This window comes from Sapajus apella, unplaced genomic scaffold (genome assembly GCF_009761245.1).
Source record: "Sapajus apella isolate SASKATOON/1434 unplaced genomic scaffold, GSC_monkey_1.0 scaffold34, whole genome shotgun sequence".
Classification (NCBI taxonomy): Eukaryota; Metazoa; Chordata; class Mammalia; order Primates; family Cebidae; genus Sapajus; species Sapajus apella.
The window spans coordinates 7425813-7437848 of NW_022436974.1; the positions used below are offsets into that span (position 1 = coordinate 7425813).

General features: G+C 38.4%; 1 long non-coding RNA gene across 1 annotated transcript in view; it reads left to right on the forward strand.

The window, feature by feature from the left end:
• Nucleotides 1-7079, forward strand: part of LOC116563177 — a 115428-nt gene extending 108349 nt beyond the window's left edge. The window contains exon 3 of the long non-coding RNA XR_004274258.1: nucleotides 1394-7079. This is a non-coding gene — a long non-coding RNA (uncharacterized LOC116563177). The remainder of the gene's footprint in view (nucleotides 1-1393) is intronic.
• The last annotated feature ends 4957 nt before the right edge of the window (nucleotides 7080-12036 follow it).

A 12036-nucleotide genomic window follows, 5' to 3' on the forward strand; every position in this document is an offset into this window, starting at 1 on the left:
TGTGTGTGTGTGTGTGTAACAGAAATCAACTTGCTCCAACTCACCTTAGCAAACTCAGGAGTATTCGTTTTAAGGAAACGACGTCTTGCAGTCCCAGGATACGAATGCAGCCAGACCTGCAGAAGGACAGGAGTTGGCAGGAGGAAAGCCATAGGGAAACCTGCATCTCTATGGCTTCATCATTGTCTGTCTCTGTGAACCAACTTCATCTGCTCTCCAATTTGTGCTTTATAGTTCCAGCCATGGTTCCAACAACCAGGCCATCTCATCCCATTGTCTCTGGTAGAGCCAGTCTCTCTATCTCCCTTTCTCTCCTCCCTCTCCAGTTCTAAATTCTTAGAGAAGGAATCTTGGACGGGCTGCTTTTCTCTAGTGTAGTTGCCTGTGGCCAGAGTGGCAGGATGCATGCTACAAGCATTGCTGTCGGGAAACCACCCATGGTGATCGTGTAGAGAAGGGAGAATGGGGTCAGTTCCCAGAGAAAGAGGCTGAGGTCTCAAGAGATGTGTACTGCGTGATGTCAGGCCTTGTCACTAGTGGCCAGTACGTGCATACGCCACATCATCTGGTATACAGCTGAGCAACAAGGCCTTTTGATTAACAGTGGAGGGGGCAGAATGAGACATGTTTACCTGTCATGTGCTGCATAAACCAGGGACTTATTACCAGCCGAAAGTGATGCTTCCTGTCAAAATCAGTTTACAACTATGTTCCCATCACCCCGGCACTTAGAAGAAGGCTGATCCCACAGAAAGAATTCAGCAGCTGCAGAGAATGAGGATATAGTGACACAGGGCCCAATTTAGAGACACAGTCCCGCAGCGTCTCACAAACCTTTTTTAGAAATGGCTAAGAAAGAGCTGCTTTGAGCAAGTAGTAAAAGTAAAGAAGAACTGGGTAATCAAAAGCCCGGAAGGAGGAAGGGAATGTTCCAGCACAGACTGTAATGCTCATATTCTGATAAGAAGAAAGTGAGACACACAAAAGTCCCCAGACAGAGTGAGTTATTGAACCTCAGATATGCTGCTTGAGAGCTCTTACCAGTTCTTACTTATGAGGAACTGGCTTCCAGATCCCTTGTGTGTCTTATAGTTGCTTTATACAAGTATGTACAGGGAGGTGTAAACTGGGTGTGATTCTCACCCCAGGATGTGGGTGTTTACCAACCAGTCCTTCTGTGGTCTTCACATAATTCAAAGCCAAAGGATCATTTCCAATGTTGACATATTTGTGTAATCCTCAAGGAAAAAGAAAAGGCCAACCTAAGGCAAGGCGTTATTTGCTCACATCACTTAAGGAATTTTTTCAAAATTCTAGAGATTAATGGGTAAGCCTATAAAATTCAAAAGGAGCTGCTATATTAAAGTGGGGTTGTCATCACTTCTCCTTGCAGCTATTGTCTCCCTGTCCCCGGCTCCAAGTGCATTGAATCATGAGAGGAAATTGTCACTGTTCAGCATTGGCTCTTCTGACTTGATATTGTGCTGCATGATGAATTGATGCTGTTGGGAAGACAGGTATGTAGAGCATTTTAAGCCACTAAGGTATGTGAACTAAATCTACAACTCACCTCTTAGGAACAACTACCTGAGGATAAGGCTCTTTCAGAAAATATAAGCATTGGTGACAAATTCACTCAACAGATTGCTGCACCTTGTTTTAGAAAATGCTTCTAGTGGTAGCAAAACAATCCACATGAGGATTTATGAAGATGCACCTGATCCTTGATTTGGGAAGAGGCGAGAGAGCCAATGTCCGTCTACCATGGTTCACCCATGCAAACTTTCTTGTTCTCCTACTGTATCACCCAGGCACTGACCAAAGTCCTGGGCACACTTCATTAAACATGGTACCTGCTCTTGAAGAATTCTCAGTCTAACAGGAGAGAAGTGTGTGCAAACCGATGGTTAAAATGCATCACAGTGGTTAAAATGCATCACAGCATTAGGTGCTGTAGAGAGGAATGGGCAAAGCGTTGTTAGATCACAGAAGGAGTGACTAGCTATGCAGCTTCTTCCAGACTCAGCTTGGGAATCATCCCAGTTCCACTGCTGTACTCACCTGCTCTCTGCTTACTTTCCACATGACACTGGTAGTTTCTGCTCCTGTGTCTCTCTCCCGAGCAGCAAGCCTTCAAGAAAGGGTTGCTCAGCTTTGGTGTTATTGACATTTTGGGCCAAGTGTTTGATGATAGGGAGGGGAAGCCGTCCTGTGCATTGTAGAAGGTTTAACATCATCCCTGACCTCTACCCGGGATCCTTGCCCTCTGTGTGCCAGTAGTATCCACACCACACACATACACACGGACACAGACATGTACAACACACACACACACACACACACCACACTTTTTATGGTAATCAAAAATATCTACAGACTTTGCCAAATCTCCCCTAGGCAGCAAAATCATCCCGTTGAGAATCCCTGCTTTAAGCTGTTCCAGGACAGCAATGACATTTTCTTCATCTCTGCATCCCTGGTGCCCAGGACATTTCTGTCACTATGAAGCAGACAGAACATGGCTTGGAGGCATGAGGGAAGCCTTAAATAAGAGACTTATCTGATTGGAAGGATAAAAAGAAATCATCTAGGTCAGTACTCTCCTATAGAACTTTCTGTGATGATGGAAGTGTTCTATGGCTGTACTTTCCAATACAGTGGCCACTATGTGTGGCCTTTGAATACTTGAAATATATGACTTATATGACTGAGGAGCTAAACTTATTTCATTATAATTACTTTAAATGTACATTTCAAAGGCTCCATGTGAGTTGAGGCTCCATCTTAGATAGCACAGCTCAAGCACTGTGTGGCCTGGCCCAGTGTAAGCACTACTCATCAAATGCAAGTTTGGTTTTCAGTAGATTCCCGGATGATTAAATATATATTTATACTTCCAGTCTTTCTGACCATTATCCGAGCCTAAAGCTATTTATTTTGGAATAAATTTCCATGCTTCATTCTAAAGAGATAATAAAAGAAGCTGATCCTACCCACTGTAAAGCAACCAGGGATGCCATTATTGAGGGGCTTGAAGACAGATGCTGATGAAATTCTTAGAATCACGCCATTTATTTAAAAGTAGCCCATTTGGCTATCTATGCTTCCATGCATTTATCTAAATAATGTGTATTGAGGGCCTACCAGGTGCTATTGTTCAATGGGATCACAAAAAAATATGCAAAACAGCCAGAGAGAAAAATGTAGAAAAAACTGCTGCATTGTTAGAAGAATAGGAATGGAATTGTGTGTGTGGTACAGGCAGGATACAGAGAAGGGAGATTCTAAGTGCCTGAAATGGCTTGACAGCAGAGCTGACACTGAGCTGAGCTTGAAGTGAAAATTAGCTGAGAGTCAGTTTCCTAAACGTATCTGAACATCCACCACATGCACACCCCAGAATCACCTGGAGGCTTGTTAAAAAATAAATTTTCAAGCTTCTTCCCTGGAAATTCTTAGTATAGAAACTTTGCAGTTTTAGCAAGCATCCCAGGCAAATATAGGAAATGGGTATTAGGAGAACGGGGCCAATAATTCCCCTGTGCTGATAGGAACAGTGCCAAAGTCCTGATAATGTTTCTGATAGCTAAAATGTATCAGTATATTACATTTGCCATATAAATATAAAGTCAGGAATTTGAAAAATAAAAGAACGAAAGAGAAACAAAAACTACCCGTACTTTTCACCATTTAGACCTAATCATTGATATTTTCCATAAATATTCTGCTTGTCTTTTTGTGTACACTCTCGTGCACTCATACAAAATTGGAAGAATGCTATACCTATTTCATTTTTCACATACACTTTTTTATCTTACAATAGTTTAGAGTTAAAGAAAAGTTGCAAAGATAGGACAGTTTTCCTATTATTAATGTCTTACATTAGTACGAGCCTTTGTAACAGTTAATGTGCCAATATTTATATGTTTTTGTTATCAAAAATTCATGCTTCATTCAGATTTCCTTAACTATTATCCATTATTCTTATTCTATTCCAAGATTGGATCTAAGATATCATATTGTGTTTCATTATCATGTCTCCTTAGATCTATCTTGGTTGTGACAGTTTTTCATTCTTTTCTTGTTTTTCTTGACCTTGACAGTTTTGGGGAATATTGGTCAGGTATTTTGTAGACTTTCCTTAAACTGATATTTTTCTCATGGTTAGATTGGAGTTGTCTGTTTTTGCTTGAATGATAATTTTAAGTTTGGTTTTAAATTACAGAAAAAACAAAAGAATAATAAGACAAAGATGCACATATCATCAGTCCAGAATTGACAGTTATCATTTTTGTATTTGATTTATTAAAAAAAAAACTAATAGAATAGAGATCAAATTCCCTTTATTGAGTGTCCTTACCTATAATTTCACAACCCTCCCTGCCTCATAGATGCAACCATTGTCATGAATTTAGTGTGCAATCTTCAATTTCCACTTTTTCCTTTTATATGTATGTACAGCATACCTATAAAACCAGGAAAATATGTGGTATTTACATGTATTTTAATTTTGGTCCATGAATGACATTGTAATGACATCAGACCAACTGGTTCAACTTTTATGTGACAAAGTTGTGAGTTGTTTTCAGTTGCCATGGACCCCCAGGTTAAAGGGCACATAATCTGAGCATGCCCAGATGAACCAAATGTGCAACCACAAGGGGAAACTAAGCGCTGGCATGGAGGTTCAGGACTGAATTAAGCAGCAGCAGACACCACATGGCAGCATCCAGCCAGAGCATGCATCCTGGCCTTGCCTCACTGCCAGATCCAATCAGATCACGCCTCATTACCCATTTTAAAATCTGGCCCACCCCCAGATCAAGGAGGCAGATTTGAGCATTTCCTCCTCTCCTGTGGCCAGTGGACTTGCAATAAACCTTTCTCAGAGTAAAAACCCAGTGCTTTGGTGTTGGCTATCCACTGCATTTGGGCCTATGGACCTCGTTTGTTTCAGTGACAGCATCATGTACCCGTCATTCTTTAACCTGATTTTTTTTCACTTAACATTGTATTTGATAGCTATTCATGTAGATCTATGTAGTCCAAGCGGATCATTTCTTTTCATTGCTATATGCTATTCTGTAGTATGCCTACAGTATAGTTTATCCATTTCCTTCTTATAGACAGGTGCAAGAGATTCTCTAAAGTATAAACTTAAGGTAGCATTGCTGGCTTATAGGATATGGGCTTCCAGATATGACTGAAGCGGTTCATGCTCCTAGCAGCACTGTTTAAGCAATTGTTTCTCTGCGTTCTCAACAACAATTATTATTGACAGATAGTTTAATTTTTTCCAAACTTTTAAGAGTGAAATTAAATCTCACTGGTATTTTATTTTTAATTTTCCTTAGTACTACTGGTGAACTTGAGTATCATCTTAGATACGTTAGTGAATTGCTTGTTCATTTTTGGGGGCCCTTTTTTCTACTGGATGTTTTTGTCTGTTTCTCTTACTAATATAAGTGGTTTTTTGTTTTTGTTTTTGCATATTTGGGTTAACCATCATTTTCCTGTTGTGTATGTTACACATATACTGTTTTACCCTAAGGTTTGTCTTTTAGCATTACTATTGTCCCAATTGTCATTCAGAAGTTTGCCTTTAACAAAGTCATCAGTCTTTTCTGTATAATTGGTACTTTTTTCTATATTGCTTAAGAAATTTTCCCCTAAGATAAAAGGAATTCCCTAAGATATAGGGAATATCTTAAAGATATTCCTTATATTTTCTTCTAGTTGTTGCAATTTTTTCTTTTTCATGTTTAAGTCTTTTAGCTACATGAAGTCTCTTTTTGTTTTTTATGTGAACTAGGGATCTAATTTTCTTCCTACATGAAGCCTAGCTATCCCAGCATCTTTTATTAAATAGTTCATCCTTTCAAGTGTAATGCCAGTTCTACTAAATGTCATGTCCATATATGCAGTGATTTGTTTTTGGTATGTCTAATCTGTTCATCTGACCTTTTATCTGTGATTCAGCCCAAACCACAGTTTTCTTAGTTAGCTTTATAGTAAATTCTGATACCTGGTAGAATAAGTAACCCTTTCTTGTTATTCTTTTTCAGAGATGTATCAGATATTTTTGGACCTTTGTTCTGCCACAGAAATTTTAACATGTTTATAAAGTTTTATGGGAAACCATGTTAGGATTTATTTTGGAATTGCATTGAAATTATAGATGCATTCGAGGGAGGATTACCACCTTTACCATATTGAATCTTCCTATTCATGAGCACAGTTTACCTGTCCATTTATTAAGAACTTCTCATATGTTCTTCAATAAAGTTTTAAAATTTTCTCAGCAAAAAAAATTTACGAATGTTTTATTTATGATTAGGCTTGAAATTATTTTTATTACTAAATAAGATTTTTTTCAACTTTTGTGTAAATACTTGCTTGTTAGGAATGCTATTGATTTTTGAAGGCAGTTTTATATGATTTAAGTGTTGAAAATTTTTATTCGTTCTGAATGATTTCTTAGAATTTACAGACACCATACCATGAAGACATAGTGATAATTTTGTCTCTTTTTTTTTACTGCGCTATCCCCATTGCTTTATTGATTAGAACCTCTGGCATAGTATTGATAATAGCTGTGATAAAGGATATCTTTGGCTTGTTCCTGACTTTCTGGGAAAATCATCTAAAACTAAGTTGATGACATATGATAAAATTTATTATATGATATAGGTTTTTGTTAGATGTCTTTTTTCATGCCAAAGATAATTGAGTTGCCTATTATTTATAGCATGTTAGAAATTTTCTTTGTACATCACAAATAAGTACTAAACTTTTCTGAATTCTTGGTCTGTACCTGTTATAGTAGTTATATGGATTGGCTCTTAATTTGCTATGTGGTAAATTACACTGATACACTTTCTAAAGTTAAACTTGTGCGTTCCTGGAATAAACCATTTTAGTCTTATTTTTAAAACCTGTTTTTCTATGCTGCTAAACTGGATTTCCTAATATTTTACTTAGATTTTTTTACATTGTTGTTTACAAGTGACTTGGCATGTAGTTTTCTTTTTTATACTTTCTTTACTGATTTTGGAATTAAATTATATTGTCTCATAAAATAAGTTGAATGGCTTCGGCTTTGTCTATTATCTGGAACAGCTTGTATAAGATGGGAATTATCTGTTCTTTGACGATAGTAAAACAGCTGCACATCTGTCTGGCTCTGTTTTCTCTTGAGGAAAGTTGTTGTGGACTACTGATGTAATCTCTTGTTATTTTGTTATTACCATATTTGCAATAGGATACACCTATACCATGTCAGGCTTCCTTCTAATTAAGCATTTCTACAATTACTACTTATCTAATCAGTTCAACAGTCTTATAAGCTAGGTAAAATTATTATTACTATTTTACACCTGAAGAAACTGAAGCAAAGAGGGATTAGGTAGCTTTCTCAAGTTAACTGTAAGTAACAGAGCCAAAACTGAACCCAGGCAGTAAGAGTTCTGGTTGTAGAATCTATGCTATTAACTACCACACTATAGTAAGCTTTTCATTTTTTCTTGGGCAAACTTTGTGAATTTACCTATTCCGAGAAAATTATGCCGTCATTTAGCATTGTTTAAATTTGGCATTTTAAGGGTGTCATGGTATTCACATGATATTTTGAAGTCTTTACTACACCTTTTTTTTAATTCCTAACATTGTTTTATTTGTGCCTTCTTTTTTTCAATTTATGAATCTTTATGAATCCGGGATTTGCTATAAAATAATAAAGTAAGAAAAGTACTGGGAGTATACATGAAGCAAGATTGGTCAAGAGTAGGCTATTAGTTAACTTTTGGGGGAGTCAAAATTTGTATGGGAACTTTCAATTGGGTGAGAGGTTGGAGCCCCAAACCCCACATTTTTCAAGGATCAACTGTATATTTTTCTAATAAATATAGTGGTGTTTCAGCCAAGCATAAGCAGGTGGGCTTCAGCCAATCACAGCTAACCATGAATCAGCTCATGCCAGATAAGGCAAAAGCCTAGCTGATCAGGTGATTTTTCAGCTTTGCTTCCATATTTGGCCTATGAAAGCTGGCTGCTCACACTGCTGGGTGGAGCTCTGAATCTCTTCTGGTTCTGAGTGCTGCCAGATACATTCTTTGTTCAAATAAACTTTGTTAAATATAATATGTCTAAAGTTCTTTCAACAATCCTTTATCCTCTTTTTTTCCTCCCACTGAATTCAGTTATAGATGGTGTCTTTATTCTTTTAGAAAATAATCACATACATATTTGACTTTACTATATTCTAATTAAATGTAAAGTTAGAATCTCTAATCTCCTTTCTAACAACATAAAGACTTGACCTCACTTTAGCTCCCCTCCAAATGCTATCATCTTGCTTGTGTTATGTGCTTGTATTGCGCATGCTGATTTCTAAATTTTAGTAACATGAAAAAGTATTTTTAAACAGCCAATACAATTGATATTTGCAACATATTTAATGGTTTCTTTGCTCATCCATCCTGTATTCAATGTATTTATTTTTTATCCTGCTGAAGTACATTATATAGTAGTTCTTTCAGCAAGGGCTGAGGGCAGTAAACTCTTAATATATTTGAATTTTTAAATTTATCACTCATTCTTGAAAAATTATTTAGCTTCGCATAAAGTTCTAGCTTCATTATTCTTTCCTCTCAGGACTTTAAAGATATTGTTCCATTTTTTCTTATCTTTTCTTATCATGTATCTAGAAAGTAACTAATTTGCCTTTGATTTTACCACCTCATAGGTGGAAGGGGCTTGCCTTGTCTGAGATGAGACTTTGGACTGTGGACTTTTGAGTTAATGCTGAAATGAGTTGAGTCTTTGGGAGACTGTTGGGAATGCATGATTAGTTCTGAAATATGAAGATGTTAAATTTGGGAGGGGCCAGGGTAGAATGATATGGTTTGGCTGTGTTCCTACCCAAATCTTATCTTGAATTTCCACATGTTGTGGAAAGGACCTGGTAGGAGGTAATTGAATCATGAGAGCAAGTCTTTCCCATGCTCTTCTTGTGACAGTGAAAAAGTCTCGAGATCTGATGGTTTTAAAAAGAGGAGTTCCCCTGCACAAGCTCTCTCTTTACCTGCTGCTGTCCATGTAAGATGTGACTTGCTCCTCCTTGCCTTCCACCATGATTGTGAGGCTTCCCTAGCCACGTGGAACTGTAAGTCCAATTAAACCTCTTTCTTGGTAAATTGCCCAGTCTCAGGTATGGCTTTATCAGCAGTATGAAAATGGAAAAATACACCCAGTATTTAAAAAGTTATGACATTTCTAGGTAAATTTTTTTTAAATATTATGCTGTGGTTGATAAAGCTCTTAAGATGAAAAATAGACTTATTTTTATTAAAAGGTAAAGAGTGACGTAATGGGAAGGAAAGTTGTATCAGTTTGGGTCCCTCAAGGAGCATGCACCAAGACAGAATTAAACATTCAGAAGATTTACTGGGATAAACACCTGTGAATGATACTGGTAAGAGGAACTAGGAGTGACTAGGGAGGGCCTTAAGACCTCAATGCTAATCCAACATGCATGAAGGGAGAGTGGGAAGGAAAGAGGATCAATTGAAAGAGCTCAAAACTTCAGTGCAGCTCTGAGAAAGACTTGGTCAAGACAAAGTGGATTCCCTTACTGTATTAGTGTATTCTCACACTGCTATAAAGAACTACCTGAGACTGAGCGATTTATGAAGAAAAGACGCTTAATTGACTTACAGTTCCACAGGCTGTGCAGAAGGCATGACTGGTGATGCCTCAGAGAACTTACAATCATGGCAGAAGGGCCAAAAAGGGAGTAAGCACATCTTCACATGGCAGCGGGAGGCGGGAGAGAGGAAGAGAGAGAGAGAGAAGGAAGTGCTACACATTTTCAAACAACCAGGTCTCCTAAGAACCTGCTCACTGTCACGAAACAGTGAGGGGGAAATCCGCCTCATGAGTCAATCACCTCTCACTAGGCCACTTCTCCAACACGTGGGGATTACAGTTCAACATAAGCTTTGGGTGGAGACACAGAGCTAAACAGAGCATATCACCTATCAGAGACTGCCTAATATTGGAGTGCCATGTTGGGCAGAAACAACCCGGATCTGTTACCTCTGCTATGCTCAGTAACCAGCTAGGAGCAGCCTGGGGAGGGTATTGCCTCAACATCACCACTGTGGTGGATCCTGAAGCTGTGGCATTTAGAGGCTGTCAGCCAACTATGCTCCATGTAGAAGGTTCTTTTAAAGGACAATCTGATGGGGCACTCCATGGTGGCCACAGAAATTTATTTAAAATATACTTTTTTCCAGAGTCCCTCCCTCAGCCCTCAAAATAAAAGAAAAACTACAAAATCTTTTCTATAAAACAGCAACTGATAGATTATTTCTAGAGACATTATTATGTTTATTTCTAGAGACAATATTAGGCTTTCCCTTAAGTAGAATTGTAGAATTCAGAATCTGGTACAGTGCCTGGCACATAGTAGGCACCCATGACTATTTGTTAACTAAATTGTGCCATTTGATTTGTTTCCTCTCCTCACGTCTAATAAATATGATACTCTTTATTAAAGCCAGGTACTTTAGGTTTGGCATTTTTAATCCTTACAATAACTCTATACTACAGACATCATTAGACATTTTTACAAGTAGATACACTGAGGCTCAGAGGGGTTAAGTAACTTGCCCAAGGTCACACAACTATAAGTGGTGGTTCTAGGATTCAAATCCAGTGCTGCTCTGAAGCATGGCATAGGCTCTCTTTCCTCTTTGTCCTTGGTAGTCTGAATAAGGCAAACTAATTAATGCATGTGAGAGGTGGCAATCACATAACATGAAGCTGAAATAAATCTCATATATTATCTAAACCAGTATTCCTCAGCCTTGGCTGAGCATCAGAACAATTTGGAGAACTTTTAAAATATTCGGATGATCAGGCCGCATCCCAGACTAACTAAATCACTATTTTGAGAGGTGGATCCAGGCATCTCTATTTTTTTTTCCTAAAGCTTTTTAACATAGGAACTTCTAATCTTCTCAAGGTTAGGCATCGCTGGTCCTGTCCAAGCCCTTCTCATATTACAGATTGGGTAACTGAGTCCCAGAAAGTCAAGTTATCATATCTGACAACCAAAAGTGCTGGAACCAGAGGTCATACGAAGATTTCTTAGCCCCATGTTGCCCTCTAGGAGTTTACCTGAAATTGTTGTTGCAGCCTATGACGCTGCCATGGTGAAGGACTCTAGTCATATGGCAGTCCTTGTGTGCCCTCTGGTGGGTTAAATGGGTAAGGAGTCATTACCTGGGGCAGTACTTAAAAAGGTGGGTGGATGCTTTACAGGAGGTCAGATTGCCTAATCAAAATGTTTCATGTGGATTTATACAAGCTGGCTGGTTAGGTAGCGGGGCTTTACATCACTTTTGGACTTTGAAGGAAGAAAACAAGATAAACACAAAAACAAAACCCACCATGCTGAATTGGTTAAGTGCCTTGTCTTCAAAGACATGCTGTATAATGCCATCTTTAAATCACATAAGGCACTCCCTCACATTAGAGCTCTGGGAGAAATTTTTTAAATCTCAGAATATCTTTTATTAAAGGTGTAGACTCTTGGTTCATCTCACAGGTTTTGCAAACAAACCTGAGGACAAATTCTAGCTCCACAGTTAATCTCATAAACTTCAGTGAATCAGGCAGTTATCATTAATCCCCAGCTTTACCATCTGAAACGGCATTACAACCTACTTCATACAGTTGTTGTGGAGATTAAACGTGTATATGCAGGGTGTGGCACTGGCCCTGGACCTTAAGTCCCCTCCACCCTGATGCCTCACAAAACGGTTATCCTATTATTGGAATGACCCATGTTGGGTACATTTCTACTATGGCTGGACAAAACTCTCAAATAGGAAAGTAATAGTTTCAGTGCAATGTGATATAACCTGTGCATTGGCATTCCTCCTGTGACCTGCTTCCCTTGTCCTCAGAGAGCACCTGCCACCCTCCCGCTACCCTTTGTTGCAGACTTCCACAGACCTTCCTGTGGCAAGC